Genomic DNA, 23,237 nt, shown 5'->3' on the forward strand with positions numbered 1-23,237 from the left:
GTCTATAAATGAGGAGCCTCAATGGCTAACTGTCAATCTGCTGTCCATGAGAAACCGTGGCGTGGAGTCCAACGTTTTAAAAAAACAGGCTGGCGTATAATGTTAGCCAACTAGCTCCCAGGCATTAGCTTATGCTGATTGCAAAGGAGCGAAATACGCAAAGGATACTTCTAAAATATTCGTTAAGTCAAAAAACTTATTTCAGAGCAATGCATAAGTACCAATTACCTAGAAATAATAAAGACAAAATTGGCCGTAACCTAGGTGATTATTTACCTGGATTGGAAAACGAGACGCCCAATGTCAGTATCTCTCCAAGATATAACGCTGGCTAACGATGTTAGCTTGGTACAAGGCTAACTAACCAAGGCAGCTACACCACCGGTGGCTGGCCCTCGCTGTTCATTGCACACACAAAAATGACTTAACCGGTCAGGCACTTCTAGCATGTTTAACACCTGAGAGTAGCTCTTATCTTGCGGTATTTTGTCGCCCTAGTACAGGAATATAACCAGAAATACTCACTCCGTTCTCTGAAGAGCACCCCGGGTCCCTTTCTCTCTGTAACTCCCCCTCAGTCTCACCAAAGACTAGACTCTCTCCCCTGATCTGAGGTAAAATCCCGCCCACTGCCCTGTCACAACCAAGCCAAAGTTTCCAGACAGAACAGTCAAGATAGTAACCATCCCTTTTAGCCCATGAAAAACCCACGTCAACTTGACCGGAAACCTTATGACGCTTGCGTAGTTATTTGCTCAATAACGGTTTCGGTTAACTGACATATGTCAATAACCATGTTTATCTAAATAATACAAAAACCGAGTGGTTATTCATTCAAGTGTAGGCCAAATGGCATGCTTTGTTTATTTATTTTACGAAATATGTTTATCTTACAACGTTACCATACAATTATATTATACTCTTAACTCAATAAGCAATTTGACACATTGTTGGACAGAAAGCCAGCCAAAATAACTCGGTCCCGTCTCTCGATCATATATTTTGACGAAGGCGGAAGTTAGCTGAAGGGAATCCTCTCGCCTCGCCTGGTTCGTTTCTGTCACAACACCGCCGGGGACATGTGATGCACGTCAAAAGGAGGATGGGTATGGACCGCTCGTGTGGATTCCCATTGGCTAAACCAGCATATCAGTCGCCTATGGAAACGATTACGTAATGATCCCTTCATACTCCCTCTTTGCTCCCGTGTCGCTTTATAATAACAGGATTATTCAACAGTCCCCCCAACCCCCACCATATGATGCAGTCGGTAAAAAGTACACACCGAAATCTCACTGCAGCATCATTTCTGCCTGCTGCCTGCCTAAACTCCACCTTGGCTACACAAGGCTCTTCCCTCGGCGCCTAATCAAACCTGACGTCATTCTTTCCATGACGTAGCGCTTTTTTTCTTCTTCTGCAGATTCAATGCCTGTATTCTTTGCGATTATTTAGTCCTGTTCAGAAGGAAAGACACACTTGGCAATCAGATTTCCCGTTACTGGGGCCAACTGACAGTGCAGTGCAATGCAATGAATTGAATTGCATTAGAAATACACCTTTCCTTTTACTTTTCCTTATAATTATTTTATGCAATAATAAAGAAACAACACATTGATACTGGACAGAGGAATCACATAACCTGCTTCAAAATTATGGTGCATAAAAAAATCACAAAGTATATTGTATAGCAGTATGCTTAGCCCAAGGAGCCATATAAATCAATAAATAAAAAAGTGCATGGTAAAGAAGGTTTAATATGACAAACCTACTAGCCTTTTTACAGTCATCTTGACTTTGCATTAATAAAGCAGGTAAAGAAACTGTCTATCCTAGATTTTATGACTAGGTTTTGGACCGTAGCTTAAAAAAGACACGAGTGGTGGTAGATGATAAACAGAAAACAACTCTGATTGAGGTCAAACCTCAGTGTAATATACTTGCTGTCTTGACATAACGGGATTTATCATTAACACAACAGCCCTAACTGCACAGAAGCATTTGGTAAACAGGGGGAGAGTTCAACACGTATATAGGACTGTGTGCAATTGAACTAGAAAAATGTTGTTTTAGAACTTGTAGAGTCAGATGTTGGTCAAAGGGGAGAAAAAAAATCTGGAAAGAAAGAGGAAGAGAAGCAGGAAAAAAAACGCAATTATGTAAATTGAATTGTGCAACAGTTTGGTTTTAGCATTGTGTGGAATTTGACGAAGTAAGTTCAGTTGAAATCAGAAAGAGGAACATCCTTCAAATTGAAAAAACGGACGGAAATTTTTAAAGGATGCAATTGATAAAACAATCTGCATTTGTCCTCCCATTCCAAAGCACAATTGACAGTGAAATATCTCACCTAGCTTCTGAAATATGGTATCATTTTGGTGTGGTTGCAAAAAAAAAGGAGAACACAAGTGGAATTTTGACCAATGTTTGCAGAAGCAGCCATCAGTGAGATGATGCAATCACTTCGGGGTCACGTGTGCTGCTCCACACCCTCACCACATTTTCTGCTGTCAGTCAATCTTTTGCTGTCAAACCTCAACCTGAAGCTGATGCACAGCATTTCTCGTTCATCCAAAAAGTAACAAGCCTGAGCTGTGCTGGGACTGGCAAACAGGAAGTAGTGATGAGACATATTTTGATATTTTTATGTGCGATGTTTCTAGTCAGTAGTTGTGGTGGCTTCCTGATTGGCAGGGTTTTTTTTTTTTGTGTTTGGCCAAACTTGAGCATGACACTATCATGTCTATCATTTGCTGTTCATCAGTCTGTTGCTCTTCCCTGCAGGGATTAGTCAGTATATTGAAATAAATGTTAAATGTAAATTTTCATCCACACAAGGCAGAAAATGTGACATCTGTAATGTAAAGAGAACCTGCCTTTATCTGTTTTATTCAACCGAAAATCTTTGAGATTTGGAGTGAAAAGACAAGACATATTTCTGAACCAAACTATTAATCTAGAAAAGGATTGTCTTGTATGACCTTCTTGTGTGTATTTTTCTTGCAGAAAGAAACCACTTTCCATGACAACATTTTCCCTCCAGTCAGTGGCTGGTGTTTGTGGTGTTCATTGTTTATCTTAATACGACAGACAATAAATTGGTATTCTGCCTTGTGTCATAAGAGCCTGTTTGTTCAGTTGAAACCACTTAATCTCTGCTCCAATCCATTTAAACACTCTGGGACCGCAGAAGTGATCAAGGCGATGAAGCCCAACACACAAGACCTTTTGGCTGAATCCACACAACAATATGTGGGCTGTATGCAATATTTTTGACTCATTAAGGCACCAAGTAAATTATTGACTGCTAGAAATGAATTATAACAGACCTATCTGCGCCAGAGTGTAGAGCAGCAATCTCAGAAAATTAAGCATTGCATAAAAAGTGTTTTCAAGTTTTTAATTAGGGAGACCAATCATTTTGCCAACAGCTGTTGTCTGTGTCTTCCTGTTTACTCAGTTTCTGAGTGGAAATGTACCATATGCTTTGGAGCATCTTGTGAACTACTGTAAAATGTCAAGTGTCATTAGCCTGTCTGAATGCTAATGTGTTTTTCGTGATGTCTGAGTAAGCAATAACGATGATTCACGACAAAAGTCTCCCTAAAAGAGGATGTTGCCTTCAGGTGAACTTTTGCATTCATCAAATCCACTGAAAACAGATGATTAATTTAGGTTTAAAAACAAGAACATGCTTCCACAGAGAAAGACCTTGCGTAACACAAAAAGAAGTTAAGCTAAAGTGTTGGAGAATAAACGAGATCACTGTGTGCTGAGTGTGTGTGTTTGTATGTGTGTGTGTGTGTGTGTGTGTGTGTGTGTGTGTGTGTGTGTGTGTGTGTGTGTGTGTGTGTGTGTGTGTGTGTGTGTGTGTGTGTGTTCATCCCAACATAGAACTTTAATTACTGGGGTAGCCACACACCAAAAGACAAGATAGCTTGACAAATAATTGCAGGTTCAGTCGAAAAACTGTCTAGCAAGTGACACCGCACGGCTGTGTCTGCTGTTCTAACTGAGAGGAACTAAGTTGCGGACTCTGCATCTTATCTTAGTTTTAGATAGCACGCTGCTGTGAGCTGATTAAGACATTTACACAAGTAACAATGGAAAACCCAATGAGAATGGAAAAAAAAAAATCACAAGCCACAGAGAGATTATCATTTATTTCCTAAACAAATTTTAAATAAACATGAGAGTGTGATGGAAATGTCTGTGGTGCAATTGGAGAATCATGTGCCTCTTGAGCCACAGCAAGTGGAAAAACCTGAAGATGTTTCATTATTTGACTTGCACAACCAGGTCCCTATCAACGAAGACATGCCGTATGAATATTGCTTCCTCTGGTCAACTCATCTTTCTACACCACTTTGTTTCTTGAACGGACGTCGGTTTTTCCACTGGCTCAGCACTTTGGCAAAGAGTTAGATGTTGAGAAGGAGGGGGGGCTTCCTTCTTTTGAAGAGGAAGAGGAAAAATTGTGTTGCATACTTTCTGCTGATAGGGGGGTGATGATGTGTGAGAACTTTCCGATCGCAAATTAATCTTCTTGTTGCCAATTCTTTGCTTTGGTTTCTTAGTAAAGATAATGTGTCATACCCTTGGTGTAACACTAAACAGTTTGGACCTATTACTGAAGCAGAACAGTAGCTAAATCATTCAAATAAAGTTTATATTAAGGATGGGTCTCGCACATGGTAATAACAAACCTTTCTTATCCAACACGTCATTAGTCTGCCACAATTACTGTAATCACATTTGTCCTGCAAACCGCTAGAGTCCAAACATTGGTTTATGTGTCCTGAAGGAATCATCAATTATATGATTAACATTCGCACTCTGCAGACTGGTACAACAACGGGAGACTTAAACACATGAATTACACCTATAGGCCCTGTTTAGACCTGGTATTAGCATTTTATGATGCAATCGCAAGAGGACAGCTCTGAGTGCGTCAATTCACACTTTGCATTAGAATGTGTCTCCTTATGCATCTCCAGGGACCACTTGATCACAAAGACTACTCCAAATGTTTCTTAAATCTTTATCTCTACATGTCTGGCAGCCATTCCAGTGTCTGTTGAATTTCAACACAGAGTTTATAGAAAAACAATAAAACAATAAAAAAAGATATATATATTTAACCCAAAGACATACCTATAACTATTAAAACAAGAGAAAATGATAATGCTGAAGTGGTCTCTTAATTTTTTCCGGGGCTGTATACAAACACAATGCTAGAAAACTGTAGCCATAAGCAGCCCAGTGCACCTCCAAATGTGGAACTAGTGATTGGACATTGTAATTCACACCTCTACTTAAGGCTGTGCGTTTTTGATTCCATCACAACAGGATTCTAGATGTTTATACCTGTCTAAAAAGGCCCATGATGCAGGTTAAGCTTCTAGGAGAAGATCTGAAGTGAGACCTTGTGAAGAAGCCAGACACACAAAGACCCCTTGTGCGGTGAGGAAAGCTGAGAGAGGTGCGGTGGTGTTAAGGAGGGGTCTATCATGAGTGAGTCTCTCGCCCTAGGCTTGTGCATGTTTGTGTTTCCAACTACCCTGGAATTTACTGCAGGCACTGCTGAGGGCAGCCGCAGAGAGGTGAATGGTCTGAAGGATAGAGGCCAGAGTTGTTGGGAAAAGAGAAGCAGAAAGAAACAGAAGAAGAAAAACAGGAGTTTTAGAGAAGGAACAGAATTACTCGAGCAAAAGCAAAGACAGGACAGACAAGGAGTTTTTGCAAAAGAGTCAGCAAATAATGTAGTGGACTGGAAATAGAAAATAGTAAAACAAAAGCTGTGTGTGTGTGCAGGGAAGGAGACAGTGGTCTTACTCAGCCCTGAGCCAGCAGCATTGAGATTATCTGGCCAAGTTTCCACTTGCAAACAATAATTCACCTCAAGTGCCCATTGAGGTTAGACTTTGTCAGGACAGCGACCCACCCAGCCCAATATGAGGGTGTGTGAGTGGAAGAGACTGTGTATGGTTATAGTATGCATATAAACTTGTGTGTGTGAAGTCATAGAGCAGCCTTAGAAGGGTGTTAGCGGGGTTGAGGAGGTAGTGCCATTGCCCTGAAGGACATGTTTTCCATGGTCTGTTTTCCACCGATATCTTCTGTATTTACATTTGGCTCGGCTAGCGGGGGAGCTGGAAAGTGTATTTCGTCCAGGCCAGTGAACAGTTACATGTCATAAAATGAAGGGCATATAAATAGTCTTGATTCAGTTATGGGTAAGGCAGAAAAACACCTGAGATTCCACATTTAAACTCAGTTGAAAACATTGCCTTAAGAGTCCAATAGGAATGAAACGTGGAAAACAAAACAAACAAGACAAAAATATTGCAGAATCAAACACTAACTGTGTGCTAAAAAAAACAAAGATTGCTAGAAATGAGGTAAACATGTGAAGAAAAGGAAACCACAAGAGAGAAACTTGTGTGCAGATAGACGTTGTTGGCAGAGGTGACTGGATGAATTAGTGGCACAGGCAGTAATTAAGAACCGTTTTCACTGTGTTTAGCTGTTCAGTTAGGCGTGGAGCCCATCAGCCCTATAAATCTGCTATTCTCTTCCCCCAAAGTGTGAGCACTGCCACCGGGGAGCAGGCAAAACTATTAATGGCAACTTAATTACAGTGCCACATCTGATTTTTGCTTAACCCACCGAATGTGCAGAGAGCAGGACATTAAAAGTGCTGGCCTACTCCAGCCACCACAGAGCGGCCAAAGCAGAGTGGCATGGACTGGGCACAGATGGGGCATGGAGGGGAAGATCCAATGGGAACTCGGTGGCCTTTACACCCCATTTCTTTCCTTTCGCATGGGGGCTTTTCCCCTGGGAGGGAAATAAGGCACGGGAAGAGAGAGAGGAAGGTAGCGCTGCGGACTAGGACCTATGATTCTTGGTGCAAAAGAACCCCAGAGCGCATGTGAGCACGCACTCGTGATGCACGTACGCACACAAACACACACCTCACCCTGCAGTAAGCAACAACCCTGACCTTCCTACCATAAGGAAGAGGAAAAGTGGACATATGTGTGTCTGGTTGAAAGAGAGCGAGGTGAAAGGTTTCAAAGAGAAGCAAAATGTGATGTCAAGTAAGCTGTCAACTAATGGATCAGTCAGGCATATTCATGAAAACATTTCAGAAAATAATTTTTTTGCGTTTCTCTCATTAGTTTTAGGTTTGTTGTCAATAAGGTGAATCTGGTGCAAAAAGTCAGGCTTTGTAATATCATTGGTATTTAAAAAACTTAGCCTTTGAAATGTAAACGAAAGATTTTTAAGCTAATTCAAATGCATTCAATGATGGAGAGGCAGGAAAAAAGGGATGTAATCTGTAATATTACATTTATAACACCAGACACAATCCATTAAGAACCAGTCATCTCTAAAGGATTAAAGGATTTCAAGAATTTCAACTGTCTCTTTCATTATATTTTAGAAAACCAATATGACATGTTGCTCCAGTAGAGACGGAAATGTGGGGGAAATCATAGGCATGCTTGGTTACATGTCATATCCCTATCATCATTATTACTGGTAGACCCCTTACCCCCATTTGGAAAGAGAGAGGGAGCGAGGCAGATCCAGCATGATCCTACCATAGCAGATGGATATGTCAGATATGCCTGCTTGGGCTTATGGAGATGCTTAGTGGTAAATGTAATGACCTGGGTGTGTGTGTGTGTGTGTGTGTGTGTGTGTGTGTGTGTGTGTGTGTGTGCCTGCCTACCCCTCAATCCACGTTTCCAATTACCCTGAGCCTGTCTGGGGAAAACTCGGTCACTTTACTGTGACGGAAAAAAGGCCGGAGACAGTTTCAACTTCGATTCTCCATTCCTGATGAGAGACCAGAAAGGGCCAACTTGTGTCAATATGAGACAAAAGAAACAAAACTCTGTTTACTTTGTGGGTTGAAATGATAAACCTACCAATTTCTTTGGCTGACAAGATGACAGGGTGGAGAACATGCTTTAAACTATTTTTCTACCAAATACTTTAAAGGTTATAACTATTGGTGACCATCTTTTGGAGTTTTATCAGTTGCATGACTAATAATGTGGAGCTTTGTGGTTTGGGCGAGGATAACTCTTCTTCAAAAGGCCCACACAAAGGGAACAAAAAATGCTCGGCCCATTTAAACGCATCAGTTGTCTTAAAGATTGAACACATTTGTGCTGACCTGGTTTACTGCAATTCAGGAAGTCAGTTTGGTCTACTTCAGTTTAAAAAGAACACAACGTGCCTTCCAATGTAATAACTGAACACACTGACAAGGTTCCACAAGGCAGTGGTTCAAGAACACGTGTGTTGCTTGTCAAAGGCGCTAACCACTCAGTTAATTTCAATTTTCTAGGATTTAATTAGGGACAGATTATCTTTTTTGATAGCCTGTGTGGTGACCTGTAAACTTGAGGGTTTTCCTTTCAGAGAGATGTTTACATGCTAGACTGCACAAATCATTTTCACATACAGTTTGTTTAACTCTGTGATTTTCCTTCAGCTGTTGTCCAACGGTTAATGGAAACTTTCCTCTGTTAGTGTGACATGTGAAGGGTAAGCCAGGAGTTTTCCAAAGCTCTGTCTGCAGAAAAACACCCAGCCCTGCATCAGGAGCCTGGAGAAAAGGAGTGCATGTTTGTCAAAGCTCTTTTGGTAGGCTTCCTGTTTTGACTTACAGGAGGGCTGGGGTTTGTGTGTGTGTATTCTGTTTAAGGTGGAGGTGTTTGGGCTATTTCCAGCATGTTCTTAGAAGGCCGTTTTCCCCCTGTGCCACCTTTGATTTAATGACTCATTTCACTAATGAGCGACAAAATTGCACAAGCAATAACTAAAAATCCTATCAGTGGAATTGCGTAGTGGGGTTGCTCTCTCCTTCATCGTACCTCTCTTTGGTATTTGTTGACCATCCACTGCTGCAGTATACCCATTAGTATCGTCTATGTAAAATTCCACTCAGATCTCCAGTATGTGAGAAACCATAGAAACAAGCCGGCCTTTGTTTCTTGTGCTCAGGAAAGTGTCCTGTGAGCTCCACTGAGTAATACTGCTGCGGCAGATGACTGGGCCACTCTCGCACATTCAGTGACGAATGAAAAAAATTAGTGAAAATGACATTAATAAAAGGTGTGACATTTTGAAAGGCTGAAGATGATTTTCCATCAACTCTTCTTTCTGATAAATTCTCTTCAGAAAAAGACTCTTTGTTCGAGTCAAAATCGTGGATTACATGATGATGATTTGGAAGAAATGCAAGCTTGTGAAAACCGCTTTCTATTGGTATGGTGTCTGTCCTGCACTCCTTTAGGTTTAACACTGTTAAAGGAATAGTGCGACATTTCGGGGAAAAAAAGCCCATTTGATCTCCATGCCGCGACGGGAATATTGATACCACTCTTGTCTCTGCAGTAAATACATATGTAGCTTCAGCCAGCAGCTGGTTAGCTTAGCTTAGCACTAGGAAAATGGAGAAACAGCTAGCTCGAGACTGTCCAAAGTTGATTAAATCAGTCAACCAGCAACTCTGATGCTCACTGATCAACATGTAACATGTATTGTTTGTTTAATCTGTACAAAATAACTATTTATGGAATAGTCTAGAAAGCAACTGGTCCCGGCAAAGTAGTATTCTGGCACATTACACCCCATATAACGATGAATTATTCTCTTCTCTTTTTTAAGTTAAAAAAACCAAGATATAAGATGTTAATCAGTGAGTTTTAAAAATGCAGATTTTATCACTTTTGAATGGAGCCAGGGTAGGTGTTTTCAGCTAAGCTAACCTGCTAGATATTCACTTTACAGACATGACAGATATGACTCTCCTAGCATATTTCCAAAAATGTTGAACAATTCATAGATAATTAGATTCACATTTTCAGAAACCGACTTCAGCCTGACCAGAAAACATGAGGCCCAGTTGGAGTCTGCACATAGCCTAGTTAAAGGCTACCCTACTTTCAGCTCCAATAGCCCAGTTACAAAAACACCCAAAAGCGTCAGTCTCTCCATGTGAGCAGAGTCCAAATAAGTAATGGCAACTCTGAGCTAACGCTGGAGCTGCACTCACCCTGAAATAAAGGGGGAATAGTGGGCAGAGCTATCACAGGGAGCTAGAACTGGGATGGGGTATAATACATGAATATTTTAGGCATCTATCTGACAAGCCTGTCCTCAGTGATCTTTCTCAAGGACACCTTGGCAGGACACACGGCTGTTAATGAGCACTGACTGCAGTTGCAGGGATAAAACTTGTGAGTGACAAGTTATGGGGTGCCACTGTGTAATATGAATTTTGTAAAAGTCTGGACTCGTAATTCATCCAGAAACTAAACACCATACCAAAGCTAGGCTAAATCAGATATCTTAAAACATACTTTTGTGCCTGTGAATTTCAGACCTTTGCAATATCTGTTTGTGAGGATTCTCCTGTCTAATGTGTATTATCAGCTCTCTTTTAATAACAGCATGTCTAGCTGTTTTCAAGGTCTGGTTAGCAAACACTTACCGCCACCGTTGATGTGCTCAAGGCTGCAACAAAACATGGATTCTTTCCAGTTTACTTCCCAATGTCAAACAAGTGCTTCTTAACTGTCAAATGCAGGGGAGCAGGGACTAAATACATTCCCCAGAGCAGTAGCATCGAGGAACTCCTTGCTATAAAAGGGAAAAAAGGGCTGAGGGGCGACTCTGGATGGAGGCTGCAAGTCATCATTAGTGTTATTATCTGGAACATAAAGTAAGATGTCTACAAGCAGGCCGGTTTTAGTAGATGCTAATTGCTATCATTATGGATAGCCTGTTTACTCAAGGTATAAACTGTGGTGTGCTGATGTGAAATGGAAACCATCATCTGATAGGAACCCCAAGCAAGATAATATACATCTGACGGTTTGTTTTATGAGTACTAAATCACTTTTACCATAATGTACTTTCCCTTCTTTTTAATCTTATCAACCTCCACCACTTCCTTCCTCTTGTTTTCTGTCTCACCAACCCATCTTTTTTAATTCCATCTCCCCAAAAGGTCCCTGCTCCCCTGTATATGTAGGTCAGAGAGATGATGAAGAAGCTCCAAGGTGGTGGAGGTATCTGGCAGGGCAGCAGTGGCAATGGCAGTGGTGTTAGTGGTGGAAGGGGAGAGCATTGGGAGCGTCAATTCCGGAGCCATGTGGCATTGTACCTGCTCCTCCATAATGGATGAGGTCCAGCAATAATGGATGAGGCCGGTGAGTAACCTGAGGATGCGGTGGGACATGGAGACTTGCTTCGGCCTTAGCCTCCTTTTCCTCCTCCTCATTCTCAGTAAACATGGAACATGATGCTCACCTGGACACGGCCACATTGAAAACAAACATGATGGCACTCAAACAAATCCATATTAACTACCTAACAAACAAGATGTCATGGGATACGTTTATGAGGAAACACTTTGATGAAGAATGAATGTTTTTAAACTGGGCAATATACATTTTATAGTAGCTATAATTTATGATTTTCCTTGAGTAAGACATTTTTGGTCAAATAAAAATAATATATTTGATGATTTAATAGACAGATCTGTACACTAAGTTTCTCCACAAAGAATCATGCAAAAGCACAGCGGAGATTTCTTGGAAATACGTCAGCAGCAATTTCACACAGTTAGCAACTAGCTGTTGACAAAAGTGGAGCAGGGAGAAGCTTTAACAGTCAGGAGTTGGTAGAGACCATAACCAGTGCTAAAATAGAGTGTTACATTCACCAGATGGCTAGACATGCGACTCTTAAATGAAACTCTTAACTAATTAGTTCAGCATATCAACATAGGAAGGTGACGTTAGCGGTCTTAAAAAAAAGTATTCTCAATGGGACTTCTTAGTTGAATAAAGCTCACAGATGTCAAATGTTGTATTCTCAGTTTGTCTATTCAAAGTGGCCACAATTAATTGCACATTTGAATCTTAGTGCAAAAGCTTGAGGAAAGAAATGAGTTGCATTAAAATGACTCTCATAAATACTTCAGCTTAATTTTTTTAATAGAAAGTCTGCATGGTTTGTAAGAAGTGGTCATTTACAGCATCATTAAAAAATGTAGTAACCAGTATTTTTGGAGCTTAACTCATACTAGGGATTAAAAGTAAGTCTGACTTTCTTTTCAATTATATATGTCTCTTGCCGGTCCAAAGACTTGAAAATCCAGCACAAAATCTTCAATGGCAGCCTCCAATGTGCCAATTTTACGTTCACAAATTAAACTGGGTGGAATGAATCAGCCGGCTAAGTAATAACTGTCCACGGTGAGATCTTTGAGTCAGCTGGCTCCTACAAAGGGAGCCCTGTACCCAAACAGCTGCCACTGCCCACACCGGCCCCACAGTTCACTGCAGTCATTTGAAATTCAATAGCGCAGGGCCCCTCCCACCTTACAGTAGCAATCAATGACCAGCACTTTTGACAGGCGACACTGCTGTCTGCTGAGTAGAGGGTGACAGATGGGAAACAGGGATGGCTCTGTGCGTAGGAGGAGCCGTGGGTGGGGGGACTAGTGAACTAGTGAGGCTCATCCTCAGTCACACTGACAATAGCATGCTTAGTCACACACCTGATGGCCTGTGAGGAAGAGAGTGTGTATGTGTGTATCAGAGGGTGACTCATGGCTGTACTGAGGGTGGGATCCCGAAAAAGACAGATTGTGCTGCACTCCATTCCCTTCCCCAACTCCAGCAATGATGTGCTCCATTTATTTAATTAAACCTCCCACACTTCTAAGAGGCTGCCCATTGATCAGCGCAGGTACACATTACTGGAGGTAATGTCATTGGTGAGTGGGCCAAGATCTGGGGACCTTTAAGGTGTGCAAGTAAAAAGGATTTCAAACATACTCTGTGTGATTGCATAGCAAAGGCTTCGGCTGTGGCTGTGTAGGCACAGAAAATTGATCATGCACTGGCAGCACAAAAACATGAACACATGAATCGTGAGTCAGGCGCAGAGGAAAAGGTGTCGGTACAGAATGAGTGTGACTATCAGGGAAATGGGAAAGAGATAGGGAGAACAAGCGGATGCATTCACGGCTCGGTAGATAAAAAGCAAACTGTAACAATAGCACAGTCATTCACAAAAATCCTGTGAAGCAGAGAAAGCTGTGGGAGGACGACTGTGACATCTTAGGCTTGTAACTGACAAACTAAAGCAGTTCATGTTTCGATCACCAACATAAAAAGCAAATATGATATTGTTGCAAATGTGTTATAAAACCCTCCTCTGTGTATGTTTTATGTATGGATCTGTGACTCACCCTAAGATGTGTACGTAACATAGGTTTCAATGTGCTTGAGGTTTCAGTGAAATGCATTGCTGGCCAAAATTTCACAATAGATTGCTGATTAGGTTGTCACAAAATATATAATTTATATCAGCCATGCAGGCACCTGAGCTGTCTGAATATATTAGGTGGTACACTTGAATACAGCTACTGTTGATTCTAATTAATGGGCGGAAAGCTTGACAAAAATGCAGGGTAGTTGGTAGAGTTGGCAGCTTTAATATCCAACACAGCCAGAGAAATGTCTGATTCCCAACTCCTACAGCTCTACTTTTCTATATAGTTGTAATCAAAACAGGAATTAAAACTGGTAACCAAAGTTTATAGCAGTCCTCAGATTGCAGACTCTGATAAACCCTCTGCATGACTATTATACATTTCTCCTTGCTTTCCAGCACTGCATAAGGGCTTAAAGGCCATATGTGCTTCTCTATACAAACGAGTTACTCTAAAAGTGTCAACAAACAGGATATACAGCCCCGGAAAAAATTAAGAGACCACTCCACATTTCTATTAAATCTTTATCTCTACATGTATGGCAGCCATTCCAGAGTCTGTTGAATTTCCACACAGAGAAACATTTGAAGTAGGTTATAGATTACAATAAAAAATAAAAGAAATCATTTAACTCGAGATACTGTGAGAATAAATCAATATAGTGAAACAGAACATTAAATGATTTAATTCAATGTTTCCGCACGGACTGGATTGTTGCACTTCCGGTCATACAGGATGTTATGGTTTTTAGCCTCAGTTAGCATGTAGCTAATAGTGTATCGTATATATGAGTAGAGGGAGAATGACGCGTCGAGTTACATACTAAACACACCGCCTCTAACTGTCACTCATTGATGCTGCAATAATACTATTAATTGTTTAATAATCAATAAACCTCAGAAGAATTGTATAATAGAATATCATAAGGACAAGCGTCACAACTACATCAACAGATGGCGACGGTGACTTCATAAGAGGGCTAAGCGGAACGTGCCCTGGACCAGCCTCCGACGACGTCAGCCAATAGAAGAGACGGGAATATGCCCATCTGACGACAAGTGGCCAACAGGATCCAGCCCCCGCTGCCAACCAATGAGAGAAGACGAGACCGGAAGAAACAGAGAGTAGAAATGCGTGAGGTAATCAGAAGAGCGAGGCCTTTTCCTGCATGAATGTGGACTCTGGATCAGTTGGCATGGGGAAGGACCACAGCTGTGTATCTTTTGTAGACTTATCATATCATTGTATTCATAAATCCTGTACATTTAGATGAGAAGTCTCTTGGATTCTTTTAGCCTATTCCTACTGGACTTAGTTAGAACCCTACAATACCTATACATAATAAAAACAAGAGAAAATTAAAATGCTGAAGTGGTCTTCTGCGGTTGTATATGATCAGCACTCGCAGCAAAACTATACTTCTCAATGTTTGTGTAAACCGTATATCAACTATTTATTTTTGCCTGCAACAACAAAAAAACCTTGTTCAATTTCTGCTGCGACACTTAGCGCAAGGCCATGAAATCGCACATCCATTCGACACCCTCCGATTGTACATTCAGTGTCAGGGAAATGATTTCTGTAAATCCATTTCCCAAGTCCTGAATGACACATTGTGTGGCTGCACCCCAATGGACCGCTCATGACGCACTTTGTTAGTCCTTTTTAAACAGAATAACACGAGTAAAACATAACGCTGTAGCATAGAAAGGGAATTCTGATAACCAAATGCATTCAATACACAATCCAAGGATGTGATTTGTACATCTTATTCATTGCTGGGCATGACTTAGAAATCTTGAATTGACCAGATGCCAAATATTTTGAATTTCACGAGTCATTCATAAAGGTGTATGTTACGTACTGGATGGATAAGCACATATTTGAATTTTTTATCTATGTAGTAGTTTTGTTAGCACACTTAACTACCTCGAAATCTTCCGTATTTTGGTGGTATAGCTCTTTGTGGCTCTGAACAGATGAAATATTTTGGTAGAAGAGATATTTGACATTTCCAGTCTGATTAAACAGGAAGTTGAACAATTCTCCCATCAATCGGATGGAAGTGACACCGGCAAGGTCCCTCTGATTGGATGTTTAACGACTGACAGTGATTGATGACTCATCACCGGCAGAATAAGCCACCGGTGGCGGCGGCGTCACCCTCGGGTCGATTACTCCTCAGATGAAACACCAGCTGAATTGTGGGAAGACCTGGATGGGACATCATAGGTGGGAATATTTAGTTTGAGAATGTCATCTTTTATTTACATGTATTCATGGAAAAAAGACAGCAGCCCTTGTGTTGGAAATGAGCAGACACACACACACACACACACACACACACACACACACTGTTGCTTACCTTGACATGTCATTTCATTTCAGCAGTAAGAGATGGCTTTACATCGTGAGCTTAACTGCCCCCCCCCCCCCCCCCCCCCGTACCCACATGGATTTGTAACAAAAGTAAATTGAGTACAATATAAATACTATAGCATGAGTTATGGTTAATGATGCCATCAGCATGAATATCTATAACACCCTAAATCTTGCTCCGCTGAAGTGCTGCTGGGGCAACATTTATTGCCAGCACTGAAATATAAGGGGCTTTAAATGCTTGTGTGTGTGTGTGTGTGCTGCCATACCAGAATGATGATGGTTAGCAGAACAACTATTACTCATTATTCTGAGTGAAACATTTGATCTGTTCTTTGCAATCTTTCACGTTCACCGACACAGAGTGAAAGTTTTGACAAACGGGCGAAACAGATTGCCTGTGAATTCTAGCTCACAAGTTTTTTTATGAAGACCAAAAACACAATTACACCCTCATGCATGAAACCCTGCAGCTGCTGATCCGCTCATATCAGACACATCATGACAAACGTTTCCATTGTCACCAAATCCTCCGGTTAATTTTCAATATCTAATGTCCCGATGTGCTGAGGCTGCATCTGGTAATCCACAGTGATGTGATTGGTGAATATCTCAATATAGTGACCTATTTTCTAGTAAGTTAACACGGCTGGCGGGCCAGCATGGCTTAACTGATCGCATAAACCCGTAACTCGATGAGTCTCTTGTGTTGCAATAATGTAATATGTGCCGCTGTTTTGGTGCACATGGGTATTTATAACTGAACAGAAGCAGAGCAAGTGTGTGTACGATAGCTACTCCTGTGTGTGAGCACATTTGTTTCTATGTGGTGACATGTAAGGCAAACACAGCTTAGGGCTTCAAGGAGGAGATGTTAGCTTGTCCTTTTATTGTATGCAGCGTAACCATGGCAACACAACAGTCACCAGTGCGCCTGTAGAGAGGATGTGACCCTGGCGAAAGAATCAAAGGCAGCATCACTCACTCAGACTTTCACAGCGGTCTTGGCGTAGCTGACACACACACACACACACACACACACACACACACACACACACACACCCCCAATCTCTATATAAACCTGAATGCAGTTTTTCTGACAGACGCAGAACAACCCTGGAAAGCAACAGGAGTGTGCGCAGTCCCTTCACTGGGACATGAACGTAACAGGATAGGGGAGGAGGCTGTGCCTACCCTTGAGCACAAAACACTTTATAAATAACTAAGGGACACATGCCCACGGCTCATTAACATTATCATTCCAACACACCAGTATGAACACACATGCTGGCACACAGATAGGACATTGAAGATATTAATATCTGTCAACATGTGTAATAAGATGCAGCAGCTACAGAAAGCAAGATGCTGTGTATGTTTGCACAACCCCCCACTAAGCATCTGTTATTCCCAGTATATACGATATTTATAATGTTGAAAATGGAATTGTTTGATCAGAGCTCAACATTGGTTGATGCTCAATATAAGGCCACTTGGATTGGGCTAGCACGTTAGCATGTTTTCCAATGACCATGTTACCACGCTTCGCTGTTGCAGTAGCTAATAAAAAATCTGTTAGCTTGTTTATTACGTTATCTAATCTCTATCCCAGCTATACCTATAACAGATCCACCTCACTGAGTATAGAACAGCAACATGCCTCCTTCAGAGCTGTTTGTGAACACATGTAAACTACTCACACTGAACTACAGTACCTCCTTATAAAGAGCACAGAGTGTAGGGTTCTCATTCATTAAGATTACTGTTCCATAAGAAGAAGGAGCAGAAGGTACAGAAGATTTGTTCTGAACATTAATAGCTGTGGTGTAAAAAGGGACGAACCATCTTCAACACTTTGTAAAATAATGAGGCCAAGGCCACTATCACTGCAGGCTGAGGGAGGGGGGTGAAAATGAGTGGTGAGTGAGAAAGAGTGAGACAAGTGTCTTGGTTAGTGTATCCCAGCCACTGCGATGTCAATTAGCAGAGAAAAGGGATGTATGAATTTAACATTTCACAGGGCTGAGGGCGGATAAAACACCAGGTCTGAATTTAGAGAATCCAAAGACAATCGAACATAAAAATCACCACTATGTGTTACCTCTGTGGGGAAATGACCGCATGAAAGAACAGGGTGCTGCAGTGGGATGGGCGGTGAGTGAGGAAGGGGTTTATTTTTCACATTTTTACATGAGTTGTGAAAATTACATGCAGGATAATGTCTGTAATTTAGCATTTTTTTACTCATCAACAGATCCCATATTTTTACATCTGAATTTAGAGATTACACAAAAATTCTATCAGAAGCTCTCACCAATGCAATTCTGGCGTTTTGCATTGTTGTTGAATTGATTGAGAAAAATGTGGTGTATAATTAAATATTTGATCCCCAAATGAATAAATGATTCTTTGAGTATTCCTATTAAAAAATATATAATGTGATGTACTATAAAAGCTGCTCATTACATGCTCCCTATGCAACATTTACTGTATATAATAAATGGAGTATACAATTATTATGCTACTTTGAGAATTGAAGCAGAGTGAACAAACCTGAAATATAATATGCACTTGCATTTATTGTCTTAATGCAAGGATTATATTACATTTGTACTGCCAGTTTGAATGTCTGCTTAGGAGCAGATAAAAACTTTTCAGGCGGATAGCTGAAGATATGAAGAAGCACTGTCTGTATATATGCTGTATAGACCTCTCAACATCCCATCAGTTGCAGCACACTGCTGATAACGCAGTCAGAACTCACTCTCACTCATTATTTTGGGGAAAATTCAGATTTTTTCCGTCAATAAAGACTGCAGAGGTCCAGCCAGCATAACTATGTGTGTGTTTGAGTGTGTGTACAGTAGGTCTCTAGGGGTCTGTCCTGATGTGACCCGGGTCTAGTGATAACATCATTATGCCGCAGAGCTACTACCTTCACCCATCAGCCTGCCGTTTCCAAGGCAATGAACAGGGCCACTCACTTTCCACCTCAAATGCATTACACGATGTGTGTGTGTGTGTTGTCTTGGCCATTGCACATTAACATACAGTACATGTGCATGGTAGTACCTGTCTGCAGTTTAGGTCAGAGTAGATGTGTGGGGGGGGGGGTTACAGTGTGAGTACGAGGAATCTGTATCTGCATCATTGGAAGCAGATAAAAACACACACATGAAATCCTACTGCTGAAACAGTACAGATAATATGGATTACATTTATGTGACTGCCCACTTATTCGCTCTGTGTGTGCCTGTCAGCTGCTGATAAAGGAATGCAGAGGAAGTTTTACAAGCCGCTGTGCTGACACCGGGAATTTTCCACATTTTTAACCAGGTCTCAAATTGGTGAGAAGCAACCCATACGTACATTTGAGTGGTTCTTTGTGTGTGTGTGTGTGTGTGTGTGTGTGTGTGTGTGTGTGTGTGTGTGTGTGTGTGTGTGTGTGTGTGTGTGTGTGTGTGTGTGTGTGTGTGTGTGTGTGTGTGTGTGTGTAGCTCCTGCGAGGTCCCCAGGTAATGAGAACCAGGCCAACTCAAACTCGCATAATGACTGCTGCGATATTGTGTTCCTATTATACACTTGCCTTGGAATCTTTATGATGGATTTAATTGGATAAAATAGGCAGGAGGAATGTGTGGGTGTGTGTGTGTGTGTGTGTGTAAGCAGGGCTTTTAAAGCTGTTGGGGTGGTTATTGATGAGTAATTAACTGAGGCTAAATTGGCTGAAATGGCCTGTGCGGCCCTGCGAGACCGGCTTATGTGCAGCTGGGGAAAGGTACAGACAAATGAAATGCTCGTGGATATATTGAACATCTTCAAAACAAGTATGATAATTGAGTTAAATACAAGTTAATACGGTTTTGTGGCTGCTGAATCAGACAAATGAGATTATGCAAATTTGAAAATGAATTAGAATATAAATAAGAGTCACAAAGCTGTGGGTGTGTGTGTGTGTGTGTGTGTCAGTGATTTAAAAAAGCTACAGTGTACAGACAGTGTGTGTGTGTGACAGAACTAATACATAAGCTATTCACTAGTTGCATGGTTAAAATCTTCAGTGAAGCCATCTTTCTTTACTTTTTAGCCCACATTCCTTTACAGAAAATGACATTTGATAAAGACACACTGTCAAAAAGCCTGTGGAGGAAGGCAGGAGAACAAGGGAAGAGATGGAAATAACTAAAGATGAGACAGAGTTGTTCATTTGTCTCCCGGTGACAACAGCGGCCGCACATGATACAGGTCGGCTTTCATTGAGCAATGGAAACATGATGTAAGGGGCGAAAGCCACGCAGTGTGTACGTGAGTATGTGTGTGAGTCCAGGAAATGTGGACAGGCAGCAGGGCATTTAGACATTTAAGTGTGATAGAATATGAATCAAACAAGGATGATAATTAATATTACAGACAGATTATTTTAAAAAAGAGTGAAAATATATGTCTGAGAGTTACATTTCATTCAGTCTGATTACTTATACTGCAGTGCTACAATAAAACTCTACTTAAGGTCTTTCTTTAGGGATCCACCAAGTGTACACTATGGATAGGATAACATACAAAATGAGAAACCAAAAACACATAGTTAATATTAGCTGGAGAATTGGATTGAATAAATACAAATTATAATACTGTTATTATTAGTAGTAGTATTGGGGCTAATGTAACTAACTAGTATGTTTTCTTATTTTCAACAAGGAAGTATGTGAATAGGTTTATGTAAGTGTGTATGTAAATGTATGAAATCATCCCTTTATTAAGTACAACTTATGAAGAAAAATGAACTGTATGAGCCATTTTTTTATCAGACTTAACTTGAGTATATGACTTTATTATTTTCCCTTAATTTTGTATTTCAGTTGAATTGTTGTCTTTGTTTAATTGATTCTCTGTTGGGATTTGCTTAAACTGAATGTACAAATATGAGTTTATATTCTGAACAATGTGCTTATTTAATGAAACAAGCATTAAAAATCCCTAGTTTGTTTAATGATGTTTACACCAAGAGAAGGAGCTTGGGAGTCATGGCGGGAGCAGACAAGACTTGCAACATCTTCAATACAAAAGTAAACAGAGTTTTGAAGACGAAGAAGACGGAGTGGCTGCAGAGCAACATGACACACACGGACAGGACTGACAGCTGCAGGCTATGGTTATGTAGGCTCAAGGGGAGACGTGGGACAGGTGCCTTAGCAACAGTTGGCTCCTAAGAGCACACACATGCCGAGACTACATTAATAATATCCCATCATTTCTTACCTTTCACATGAATAGTCACATCCATACAATTCTGAAAAGACCCCTGTAAACATAAATTAAAGGCTTTAAAAGATGGGAAAGTAGTCAAATCAAGGACCTGTTCTTTTCCACGACTATCGGTACACAATCTGTCATTTCTAAACTTTGTTGCCGTAGCTACTGCAGCTAAAAGCAAACATTTCATTCATAGGTCCTTGGAATAAATTTCATCTCTTTTTTCATCACATATTTCTATAGACACTCAATTGCATATTAAAGATACAATAACCTATTCATGAGTTCATTATTTTCCATTTGCATTCAGATGTGCATGCATGTGTCACTCTTAGACTGAACGCATTGTCCATACAACAATATACTCAATGTGTATTATACGTGTGTCTGTGTCATCACATGGGAAGCACATGTTCGTTAGCTCTGTCTGTGTGTACTTCCTCTTCCAAAACGCTGTAAATGAGAAAGTGATGATTGGTGGGCAAATTAGTAGACAGCCGGTAGGAAAAAGAGTTGGGCAACAGCCAGGTATGCTGGGATTGACGAGTCCTTGGGCAAACAGTTGTCCTTCCAGAGCATCTGTGTCAAAGAGTACGCTGCTCAGTGAGGAAAAATGTGAGAACCAAAGTGAGAAAAGGAGTCAGGAAGTGATAAAAATAAATCCACATAGGAGTATGTGTTGACAAGGTTTTTCACATTGGAGTATAAGTTATGTTGAGCACCAGAAAGAATGAGGCCTGTGGGTCATCTCTGTGGCCATCACATGCTTTATATTTAAAAGAATAGCTCAACATTTTGGGAAATTTGCTTATATGTACAAAACAGAGGAAGGTACAGCAGCTGATTCATTGGCTGTTTCTCTGTTAGCCAAAAATAGTTCTGCACATATGTTCCCCGGAAATATGCAATCTGTTGTGTTTAGACTTTCAAGAAGACATACTTCATTAATCCCAACCAGGGAAATTGCTTATTTATTCAAACGAATAAGATAAAATGTGTGCTTCAGAGGTGCTGCTTTTTAGTGTCTGTGCTAAGCTAAGCTAAGCTTCATATTTAATGTACAGAAATGAAATTGGTATCAGTTTTCTTGAGTAACTTAAATTGAATTGTATCTTTTATTAGGCAATCTCAATTGAAAAGCTGAAACAAACAAATACACACTCAAATCTAAATAATTGTCAATTAACTAGGTAAAGAAATCCTCTCCTGTGCTGATTCTCCTGCGTACGAAAGTAGAAATGTCCTTTTAGCTGATGGTGTGAGGGGGAGAAGTTTGCTAAAGATTGACAGATGACAGATAGTTTTCTAACTTTAGGCTCAGCAATATCTGCAAGGTTTATATAAGTAAAGGAAAGTGGATAAGGAGAAACTGCAGAAGATTTTAGATTTCAGATTCAATTTGGAAGGCAGATCTGTGAACACGGAGCCCATGGCAATGTCCTGTGGGCCTCCCACGCAGCCAGAAGCCAACTAGCTGTGTGGGAGTGAGACAGACTGATTGAAATTCGCCTCAAAGCGCCGCTCTGCCCTCGATGACACGCAGAGGGGAGACTTCACCCGATTACTTTATGAGGTGAAGGCGCTCACTTTCATTCGACTGTGATGTTCTGTTATTACACTGACTGGTCTACCTTCGGTCTGTGGGAGTGTGTGTTTCTCAGAGGAAGAAAAGTCATGCATACATACAGAAAAAAGGGAGAGAGAATGAGAAGAGTGAGGATATCGCTAATGGTAAGAACAGACAAAATGAGCTTTTCGTAGGGTGCTTTGTCATTTTGCAGGTTGCCAACTCTTACCTACAAAACTAAATTCTCAGCTGCTTTTTTGCTTCCAGATTGAGAAGCGAGTTCTTCATCCTTACTCATGAGGAAGATGTGACAACCGTTATAAGGCAGGAAACAGTTACTCTGATTTGAAATTTTACAATGTAATATTTCCGTTTCTTTAGAAGAAGACCAAATTTGCAATCAAACGGCTCTAGCTCTTGGGACTTCTCACTTCTGAACAATTAGAGTGTGAAAGAGAAGCTGCTGTGACCCTGGGAACCTTATCAACTCTGTTTATTGTCATCCAGAAGTAGTTTACCTGACCCCGCAGTGGCTGGATGAAAAGCACATTTCCTTTGCCGTGTTCAGTCGGTTCCTACTTTGGGAATTATCTAATTTCATCCTTCCAGTTTATTTATTTTCCATGAAATACCGAACATAAACACCTTTTATTGGGTGTAGGGAGTTCATACAGGGCTCCTCATAAAAGTATGGTTTGGATTAGAGCGCAGTGTGTGAATGTGAGC

General features: G+C 40.8%; 1 protein-coding gene across 3 annotated transcripts in view; it reads right to left on the reverse strand.

The window, feature by feature from the left end:
* atp2b1a (ATPase plasma membrane Ca2+ transporting 1a) overlaps window positions 1–596 on the reverse strand; it is a 35,130-nt gene extending 34,534 nt beyond the window's left edge. For all 3 annotated transcript variants that reach the window (XM_063905289.1, XM_063905288.1, XM_063905290.1), the window contains exon 1: window positions 526–596. The gene's annotated coding sequence lies outside the window, so the exon portion shown is untranslated. The remainder of the gene's footprint in view (window positions 1–525) is intronic.
* Between the last annotated feature and the right edge of the window lie 22,641 nt (window positions 597–23,237).

This window comes from Eleginops maclovinus, chromosome 17, assembly GCF_036324505.1.
Source record: "Eleginops maclovinus isolate JMC-PN-2008 ecotype Puerto Natales chromosome 17, JC_Emac_rtc_rv5, whole genome shotgun sequence".
Classification (NCBI taxonomy): Eukaryota; Metazoa; Chordata; class Actinopteri; order Perciformes; family Eleginopidae; genus Eleginops; species Eleginops maclovinus.